This window comes from Lolium rigidum, chromosome 6, assembly GCF_022539505.1.
Source record: "Lolium rigidum isolate FL_2022 chromosome 6, APGP_CSIRO_Lrig_0.1, whole genome shotgun sequence".
NCBI lineage: Eukaryota > Viridiplantae > Streptophyta > Magnoliopsida > Poales > Poaceae > Lolium > Lolium rigidum.
Genome location: NC_061513.1, coordinates 174,460,061 through 174,470,973, shown reverse-complemented (window position 1 = coordinate 174,470,973; position 10,913 = coordinate 174,460,061).

Here is a 10,913-nt window from a genome sequence, read left to right as displayed (position 1 = left end):
TCTTCGGACTTACGGAAGCTTCGAGGAAAAATAAGACCACGGGCGTTGATTTCGTCCAATTCCGAGAATATTTCCTTACTAGGATTTCTGAAACCAAAAACAGCGAGAAAACAACAAGCGGCTCTTCGGCATCTCGTCAATAGGTTAGTGCCGGAAAATGCATAATAATGACATATAATGTGTATAAAACATGTGAGTATCATCATAAAAGTAGCATGGAACATAAGAAATTATAGATACCTTTGAGACGTAGCACGGCGCGCCACCAAGTTTATGCCACCAATAACACATGAAACGCAAGGAATAGGGGAGATGGAGATCACACCCCTCGCTCCAGCATGCGGCTAAGTTTTGAAAACAGCGCCAGTAACAACAACAACGATTACACCATCGCGGAGGAAGAGTGGGCAGCAGCCAGAGCAGCCGTGCTTAATAACACGTCACTCCCCGCTGGAACTTCGGTTGGAACCCTCAATGACTATCGCTCTATATTGGAGAAAAACCGGGAGCGTCTATCGAAAGAGCAAGCCACCCTCGAGAAACGTCTATTCGCCGCAGAACAATCTACCGAGCGACGAAGGGGCTCGCGAGGAAGCGCCTCCCGAAGCAGTCAAGGCGTAGGGAAGCACCGATCGAGGTTATCCAGGCTTTCGGAAGATGATGCTAGGGAAATCACGTCGAACCTGTCCAAATCCTTCATGACTACAGACACTGCGGGTATGCTGCGGCCGAAAACCGTCGAGGGAGCAACTGCCAATCTCGCGGCGTACCTCATCAATCAACGACCCGAAGGTTCTATGACTCAAGCCCATCGGGGCGCCTTAGAAAGCCTCGCAATCTTAGGAGACAACTTGGTCCCACGGAAGGAAAAGACCACGTTACAGGCCAGTGGTTCAAAGCATCGCTCGAGGGATGCTCGAGACGAAATCACCCAGAGTAGAATCGATAAAGCGAGGCGACGACGCGCCGCTAGGGAGGAATACGACAGTGACGCCTCAGATGAAAGCCAAGAGTATGACGGCGAGCTAAGGGGAGCTGACTGCTTGAGCTACAAGATCCGTGAGACGATGCCACCCAAAAAATTCAAACCTACCCCCACTGACGCCGCTAAGTACTATGGACAGCAGGAGCCGAGATCATGGATAGACGATTACCTACAAACTGTGATCCTACATAAGGGATGCAGTGCTTGCAGCTTTACCTAAAAGATTCAGCATGAGCTTGGTTGAGAGGCCTGCCGAAAGGTTCCATCAAATCATGGGATGACCTAGTGGACGCTTTCGTCGCGAATTTCCAAGCAACATACAAGAGGCCTGTTGGGATCGAGGAATTACGGCATTGCCAACAGAAGCAGAAGGAGTCGATGCGCGCATACATCGGAAGATTCACCAAACTCCTGAACGCTGCCGAAGACATTTCCGTCGACAGAGCAATCGATGCCTTCAGCGATGGCATCCGACGTGAAACCAACATAGAGGAACTTGGGCGCAAGAAGCCGGAAACTATAACCAAGTTAATGGAAATCGCCAACAGCTGGGCTGATGGCGAAGACAACGTACGGAGACCACGACAACGCAGTGACGACGAAGACGACGATCAGCCGAAGCACGACTCGGGCGGACGAAGGGATCGCCGTAAGAAAAGAAAAGACCGCAGTTACGACGACAGTAACCTGGTAGCTGCGGGGTTATTCCGACCGGCAGGACGATCGGTACGACGACAGGCGAGACGATCGACAGGACGGCAACCGGAACAACTCTGGAAACCGTGGCAACTACAAACCACGACCGCAGAGGACTCCTGAGCTACCCTTTGCTGAACAGATAAATGCTCCCTGCTACCTGCACTCGTACATCGACTCTAAAGACAACAAGAAGAAGTCAAGTCACCTACTTAGAGATTGTCGACGGTTCATCGAAATGCAGAAGCTCATCCAGCATCAGCAACAGCCAACACCACCGCCACCTCCCCCTCAGCACCAGGTCCAGCAAGCTCAGCCTCATAACCCCAACGAGTCGTTTCCACTACCACGTGGGCAGATGAGCATGATCCATAGGACATGTGTTTCGAGAAGGGAAATGAAGAAGCTCACCCGAGAAATCAATCTGGCAGAAAGCATTATGGCCAACATTCCCGAATATATCGAGTGGTCATCTCAGAGCATCATGTTCAGCAGAGCGGATCACCCGATGACAATCCGGAAACCAGGGCACGCTGCCTCACTAGTTGAGGCGCAAATCAGAGGGTTCAAGATGAGCAAAGTCTTCATGGATGGTGGAAGTGGATTAAACCTGATATTCGTTGACACAATCAAAAGTATGGGGATCACTATGAGGATGCTAGAAGAGACAGACACCTGTTTCCATGGGATTGTCCCCACTTCACCGGCGTACTCTCTTGGCAAAGTTCACCTGAACGTCGTCTTTGGCAAACCCGACAACTTCAGGAAGGAAAAGATCGAGTTTGAAGTCGTAAACTGGGAATCGCAGTACCACGCTATACTCGGAAGACCAGCTTATGCCAAGTTCTTTGTTGTGCCGCATTACGCATACCTCAAGCTGAAAATGCCTGGGAGCAATGGGACAAACATCACAGTCTATGGAAGTTTCTCACGCTCGGACAATTGTGATCGCGACTTTCAGAGGATCGTTGCGAAGTTTGGGGTAAAGCAGGAAGTTGTTGATCTTCCTTCAAAATCGTCGGCACACGGTAATAAGGAAGATGAACGCGTCAGGAAGACGAAGAAGAAGCCAGCCGATCTTGCCCTAGAAGCTTCGACAGTGAAAACTTCGGCAGCTGATGGCACAGCAGTCATAGAAGAAAAGAAGACACTGGCAATCACCGCCGGGACTCCTGGCGAAATCAACGACGCTTCCAAAATCGCTGACGCGACAGACAAGCTAGAAGATAAGAAGGACCCTCCTCTTGCTTAAGCGGACGGATAGTATTTAGTTTTCTCTTTTCAACAGGGCCTTTTTTCGCCCCTTAGTTTCTTGCTTACTTTATTAACGAGAACTTAAGTTTTGTTTCCTTGAAAGCATTGCAGTAATTCGGAACCACATCATCATGAACCTTGTTTGCGTATTTCGGCGAACATTGGTGCGATGAAGAATACGCCCAAAGATTGCATTCCAAAAAAGCCTCTGAAATTACGAGTGCTAAAGGACGCGAAATCAACGGGGACCCTGCCCTTTTCCTTTGCTATAGATGCCTCAAAGAGTGCCGCAAATAGCAAGGATCAGGAAACATGTATATTAACAACCCACGTTCGGTACTTTACTTATGGAAGCATCAAAGAACGACGGAGTCATCGGCAGAACTAGTGCTACCGATATATTCGAGAGTTGCTGTCAGGTCATACATCGGTTGAAAGCAAAGTTGCACATACAATGGGTTTCGCAAGACCCGCAACACGAGCTGATCACTCAAATAATTTGCTGACCAACGAACACACATGCGCTTAAACGAATAATTAAGATTTGCTCCCCCAAAATGTGCCAACGGCATTAACATGGTAAAAGTGCATGTATATGCACCTACCGATAAAAATAGTTTAAGCCTAACAATCCAAACACTCGGATGTAGTAAATAATCAAGTATTCTATTTACAATAGGGACACGATTCTGAATCATCCTTGTGGAGTTTCTTTTTCTTCAGATGCCTTCGAGGTCTCTTCAAGCCTGTTAACAATTATATTGGAAGGCAGTCCCACCTTCGGGTACAGCGGCTCCAAATCGCCCACTGCATTGACAATTGCTAGCAGGTTTGCCGAAGGATAACGCACGAGGACGAGGGCAAGTGTGAGTCTAGCTCCTGCAAAAAGTTGAGCTCGAACCAAGTCTCGGATTTTCTTGGTGTTACTAAATTCTGACATCAAAGTCAACAGCGTGGGAGGGACCGCGTTCAAAGGGAACATCGTCTTCCATATTCTTCTCAGCCCTTTGTAGCATTTGTCGAAGAAGTGATGGACCTGCTGGACCCGATCTTGGAACTTCGCGATAGCTGAAGCCTTCGAGTGCTCTTTCCAGAAAACCTCATCCGGCGATGATAGCTGAGTCAATGCCTTCACACGTTCGTGAATCCGCTTGTTCTCTTCAGCAGGGTTCAGAGCTATGACTAGCAAAGGAAACAAGAGAAGTTAAGACGATGCATTCCGTAGAAAAACAAGGAGTAAAAGGACAAGGGGGCTTACAGTTCAAACTTTCTGTGGCCCTATGTAATTCAGTAAGAGCATAGCGTTCTACGTCAGCTGCAAGCTCGCTCTTCTTTTTGATAATAGCAGCCAAGGCGTAAGTACTGCGCATATCCTTTTCCATCTGTGTGATCCGATTCTTCATCCGCTGGAGTCGATCACTCTCAGAGACAGCACCCGAAGAATCATCAACAAATGCAGCCACATGGAAAACCTGCAAGACATTGTTAAAGGGCATGATGGATTGTTTGGATTCAGCATTGAACGTTACTCCCATCGGGAGAGTGCAAGTAAAAATGTCGTAATAAGAGTGCACTGGCAACATTGCCAGCATGGAATTTATTACAATCACACAAGTCTCATGGCAGGACATTGTTTTAATCAAACTAAGTTACAAAAATTAGGGGGCCTGGGTCTGGTTTGACAAGCTTGGACCAGCTGATAATTTCTTTGCGGAAACTAGCTCAAGAAGCTAGCGAGCACACTTGAGAACCGAGGTTTTAAAGACACCCAAGTCGACAAATTGCCCATCTTGCTCTTTCGGAAGCTCTTTGGACATCTCCTCAATATTGGCTTTGAAGCCATGACCCATCATGAGTTGAAAGGCTAGGAGGGCGCCATAGGTACGCGAAGTACGTTTGAATACCTCGATAACCTCCTTGGTGTTGACGGCGAAAGCGTCGATCAGCTGCCCCAAAGTTTTGTCTTGACTAATCTTGGGGAAGATCATCGAGTGCATCCGCGTCATGGCTCCCTTTCCCTTCTGGAGGAGGTCCTGCGTGAGCCGATGAGAAGCAAGAGTCATCGACAAAGCGTTCGCCGGGTAATTGTCCGGAAGCTTATCCAGAGCTTCGGCAGGGATATCGGCAACCTCTGTGAAGAACGAAATAAGAGGAGTTTATTAACAAAGGATTGAATTTGCGAAGCAATAATCAACAAGAAAGCAGAAAGGGAATTACTGAGCAAAGTTAAGGAAGATTGGCGAAGAAGATCATCCTTCTCAATCGCCCAAGCTTCAGCGGCCAGTCTAGATACCTCTTCATCCTTCAGCCTCTTCTTCAGCCCCTCGAGCTCCTCCTTCAGGGAGTCGACTTCCTGGCGAGCTTCGGCAGCTATTTTTATTGCGCCCTCCAACTTCGAGGAAGAAGACTTGACCTCCTTTTGAAGTTGAGCCTTGTCAGCTTCCAGGGAAGTGTATTGGGAGGCGAAAGTCTCTACAGAAGATATGACAGCTCGCAAATCCTTAAGAAAAAAAGGAAAAACAGATATTTGATGAAGGATTATTAATCAAGGTCCATTCAAGAAAGCTTGCGTTGCGACATAAAAAGACTTACAGGTTTCCCTGAAGAAGGAGTTGCGGCAGCGGTAGTCGAAGGAATATCTTTCCCCTTGGGAAGGGAGGAAGCAGTCGATATCTGGGCCGCGGGGAATGTAGCAGGGGCCGAAGCCTCGGAAGCTGCAGGATTCGGCAGAACAGCGCCAGATTTGGCCTTCTTAGATGGAGGCTCGATGAAACCTTCGTCGCTGCGAAAAAGAAAATTGGCAAAGTCAAGAAAAGAATGTGAATGGTAAGGACAGAATACAAATTCTGGGAAAGGAAGCAAGGACTTACAGGTCGAAAAGATCATCTTCATCGGCAAAGCCGCCGGATGGTCTCTTCACAGGCGAAGCTTTGGCCTCCTCCACAGCTGCATCAACAAAGGCAGCATGATCAGCGTCATCGTCACGCATTGACCCCGCTGTGTCGCTAATATCGTTGGCTGGGGGTGGAGGATTGGTAAAGTCAGCTTCAGAGTTCATCGGATCATCGCGTTCATCCTTTGGGCTTGCGTTCTCTTCAGTGTGAAATCCTACAGGGGCTGAGGAATCTCTTCCCTCAGAAGTATTGTCCGGCAGGTCTCGCAAGTTTTCAGGAGCTATGGGGATCTGTCGAAGTAAAACAAGTAAGAACGATGATAGTTATATTGATCAAGGGGAACAACGCAATAAGAGTATGGAGAGGAAAATTTACCTCCATTGGCGGATGATCAGCATCAAAAGGTGGATGGGAAGATATCAGCGGAATTGAATCTTCCTGGCTGAAGAGAGTGAGGCGTCGAACTTCATCAAGCAGTTCCTTTTCCGATAATTTGGCGATATTTATCCTAGTCTCATCCTTGGGACCCGAATATAACCACATCGGATCAGCCCTAACCATGATGGGCTGAACTCGACGCTTCAGGAACACAGCGGCTACCTCTGTACCTATCATGGTCTGGCCATCGGCTTCTTTGATCCGAGGAAGAGAGCTAATAATTTGGCATTAAGAGTCGGTTCGCACGTGTGGGTAAAGTTGTGCACCCCTGCAGGGTTATAATCTTTTCGAAAAGCCGTGTCCACGGTTACGGATGACTTGGGAATGGATTCTGTGATCATAGACAACTTGAACCTGATCGTAAAACTTGGCAATCAATGTGTGTTTACGGATACCTTCTCCGGGTGTTGAAGGGGTGATCCGAGGATAGTGGTTCGATATGATGAAGATTTGGTGGATACAATATGATGATCAGTAGAGCTAGAGATGTCGCTCTCTTATCCCATTTTAAAGGTTCTGAGTAGTCGAGCTTCTTCTCCCTCTTGTTTAACAAAGGAAAATTGGCTTTACGCAAAAGAAGCTCTACAGAAAGCCCGCATACCCGCTTTGCTAAAAGGTTGTACTAAGTCTTGCTGAGTCCCTGTACTCAGCTTTGCATGCTTTTGTTTCAGACGAAGTCTCTCCAACAGATGGTGGTTTCTAGTCGACATCGACGAGTAGCTTGCGGTTCCCAGATGGCAGCCTGGAATCTATGGGTTGGGACGTCGCCGTTATGCTCCTGGCCTCTTAGGCCTTTTGCTATCTTGCTATGTCTAATAGCATAACTTCGCTTCCGTTGATTGATGTAATGTCAGGTCAGTGACCTCTGCTTGTAATGCTTTGGTTCTTCGCTCAGTTATGAGCTTGTATTACCTTCTTGAGTCGTAGAGTTACTGTTGTGTTACCGATTCTCTCACTGTAGTCTCTCGAGCTCCAGGTTAGGCTTATGTCAGACGAAGATCTGGTATTTGTCTAACCCTGATCCCGGGGGTGCCACAGGTTTTGGTATCACATCAGGACTGCCTGTAGGGAAACCCTTTCTACTGGTCGATGTTGAGTCTAGTGTTTGTGAAAACTATTTGAAAGCTAAAAGTATTTGCGAAAATCTGATTAGGCTTCTTTTTACTCCTTATCTGGTATCGCTCTAATTCTAAGGTGCCTTACCTTGTGTTGCTTTGAAAGCTTTTCTATCTTTTCTAGTCTTTCAAACTTAAGTGCCTCAAGGGCATGTCGTTTCTAAACCAGTTGACCTAGTGTAGAGTTCTCTAGAGTCCCGTGTGTTCTGTGCTTCCTCTTTGCTTTGTTTTGTTTCAACAGAGAGATCCCTTTCCATCATGATCTCTCTATTTTGTGGGTTCCACATTATTCTGTTCCAGGCTTTGAGGTTTTCTTTCACCTTGGATGCCTCCTTTTCCTTTTTCTTGGATACTTCTGAAGCTAGGTATGACTTCTTGAAAGTTACCTTGTGATTACTACCTTGAAGTGTCCTCTGTGTCACTCATCTAGTAGTTATTCCTTTCTCGGTTTTTAATCCTAGGATTTGAACCGAAGGTCTCCGATTGTGCTGGATTCTATTTTATGAATCTTAGTACATGAAGCTGGCCTTTAACCCAAGATCCATGCCATTGAACACTGGTGATATTCAAACATTACATCGGGATGGCTAAATCCACATCAAGCTATTTTCCAAGCTTGTGGATATTATAGTGTTGAACTGCGGCAATAAATATCTTTCCCATCCACTAGCTATCGCAGAGGTTCTTTCATTGAACCAAATGGATCCCGACAAGAGTGCTCTTTATGAGTCTCACATCTATGTCCGTGACTCTGCCACACTTCCCTTTTGAGCATGAGTTTCACGAAAGTGTTATCATGTGCATCTACATCTCAGGAATTCTGATCCTCATCATGTTCCTCCTATTTAGTTGCTTTCCAACCTTTTTCTGCTAGTTAGCAGCCAAGTTGTAAATGTACATTGGTGTTCTCCAGTGTATATTACTCTTGTGGTTCTTCAAGACATTCCACTTCAGTATGTCAGGAGAAACAAACTTCAGTACCTTGTCCATTTCAAAGACTAGGTCAAAGTGTTGTAATCCACAGATTAAGAGGCCTCGTTAGCTTCTGTTCTGTTCTACCTTAGAGTATCACCCTCTTTTATATCAAGAGATCATGTTGTATCATGACCTTATTGATGAAGTGATGCTCTTGCACATCATTACTCACCCTTCCTCCGAGTTGTCCGTGCTTGGGAATGTTGGGTATGTATATTGATGTGGCAATCTAAGATTCTTAGCAATCCTTATTGCTTTGAAATCCAAGGACATTGATGTCATTCTTAGCATAATTGGTTCGCCAATTATTAAGCGAAGTTTGACTGTGCTGCCAAGTCCATTTGTTCAGACGCACATTCTCGGTCAAAGAGTTAGGTTTATGCCGAAGCTCACAAGACCATATCATTTTTCTTTGTAAAGCAAGTTTCCCTCTTGAATTCAGTGATATACCGGTGGTTCGTGATATTCTGGATGTCTTTCTAGAAGTATCATCATATTGCCACATGACCGTGTTATCGAGTTCATGAGTAAGTTAGTCTATGAACTACTCCTTTCTCCAAGAAACCGTACTGGATATCCAGGACTAATTGGTTGAGCTTAATCAACAACTTGGAGAGTTGAAAGACAAAAGCTTTATCCGACTTTGTTCCTTCTTAAAGGGATATCTAGTTTTGTTCGTGCTGAAGTCCGATAGTATCTTCCCCATATATCTTCTATCTTCCTTAACCTTTGATTTGAGTTTGGGCTATCGCCAAATCAAAGTCAGTCCTAAGGACTATCTGGGTGGTGCTTCCAGTCATAGTGTTTCACCTTCGTACATCATCATGTCCTTTGGTCTGACCAATATTTCTGCCGAGTTCATATAGAATATGAGTCCCTCATTGGAGTATCTTGATAAGTTTGTTATTGAGCCCATCGATGACATTCTTATTTCCTCCAAGTTTAAACAGATTCATATTGGACAAGTGGCACTAATGTTGGAAAATTTTGTGAACCATCTTTTTGTTATCATGAAGTATGAGTTCTGGATGTTGGAAGTGACCTTCTTTGGTTCATGTGCATTTGCTTAAAGATGTCGCCGTGAATCCAAGTCGAGTTCCCTTTGTTTTCCTCGGGAATCATCGCAAGTCGGTCAGGCATGTGCGAAGTATTCTTGAGATGGAAGGTTGTTACCTCCTTTCCTTGAAACGTTCCTCTATGCACCTTGCCACCGACTGGATTGTTCAAGAAAGAGAAGAAGCTTAAGAACTTAAAAATCTTCTTTGATGTCCCCATAAGGACTCACTTATGTATATTGCAAGTTCATATGCACACAATTGCCTTTGCAATCGCAACCACATGTATTACGCAATCTAGCTCGATTTGTTTGGAGCTTGACATTGTGGTCCATATCTTGATAATCTATCGACTTTACCTTGGTGGTAACTGTTGAAAATTTTCTAATTGGACATGCGGAGTCTGAAATATCTTTACACCTAACCTAAGCTGAATCTCAAGCGGCAATGATGGTTAGTGTTTTTCAAGGATTTTTGACATATGTCTCTTGGTAAATCCAGCAAAATTGATGTCGTGGTTAACACAAATAGTCGGAAGGCCTAATGCCATAATCTCTTGAATCATCAGGAATAACCACTCTCCATCAGGGTCTTATGTGACTTATTCTAGGAGTTGCCCTTAAGATGTATTTTCAATTCCGAAGTCCGACCTTGACTCGATGACCTATTGAAGGCTCGTCAATAGCCTAAATTTGGTGTCTAGAACATCAAGGAGAACATTAGAAGCAGAGTTGCTAAATGTCTCTCGGTCAATCCCTTGAAACCATTTCTCCGATGACAACAACTTCGTTCAGAGAAATTTCACTCCCCACTGATCCTTGGCACTTCCCTAGCCAGTACCTTCCCCTTTCCGTTGGTTAGTACCTAAAATTTTAATCAACGCATACGTTGTGTGAATTCGTCAGCCATCTATGCCCCCAGTCTTTTGAGTAGACTTCAATCATTTCATGTATCCTAGCCCAAAGAGTGACTATGATTCTTAAATCCAAAGTTGGTCTGGTTGGTAAGTATTTGTTCTTCTACAAGTCACCCTCTCTAAGAGTGCCTCGTCATGGTAACCAAGGCATTTTAACTCTTAGCTACCTTGTCCTTTGTTTTCTTGTCAAGCGTGGATCAATTGCTTAAAATTTGAAACTTCTTCCGTCTTCTTTGTTACCTTGATGTGTTTCATGTTTGTTAGTTCAAGAGTGTTTTCAAAACTCCTTCCATGAGTTGACCATGAGATACTCGATCTTCATGAAGATCTATCATTGTGGTGTTATTCCCTCTTTCCTTTTAGAATAGTGGAGAACAACCTCGAAGCAAGAAAAAGAAGAACTTCATTCAATCATGATGTCGTGGATCAACTTCTTCAACAAAGAAGATCATCGTGGTATCGACAAGCTCATTGAAGACCGGTGTAACCATTGTTACCTTCTCTTTTCCTACCTTAGGAATCTCGGGGACGAGATTCTTGTAAGGAGGGTAGAGCTGTAACATCCCCGTTTTGCTAACCCTGATT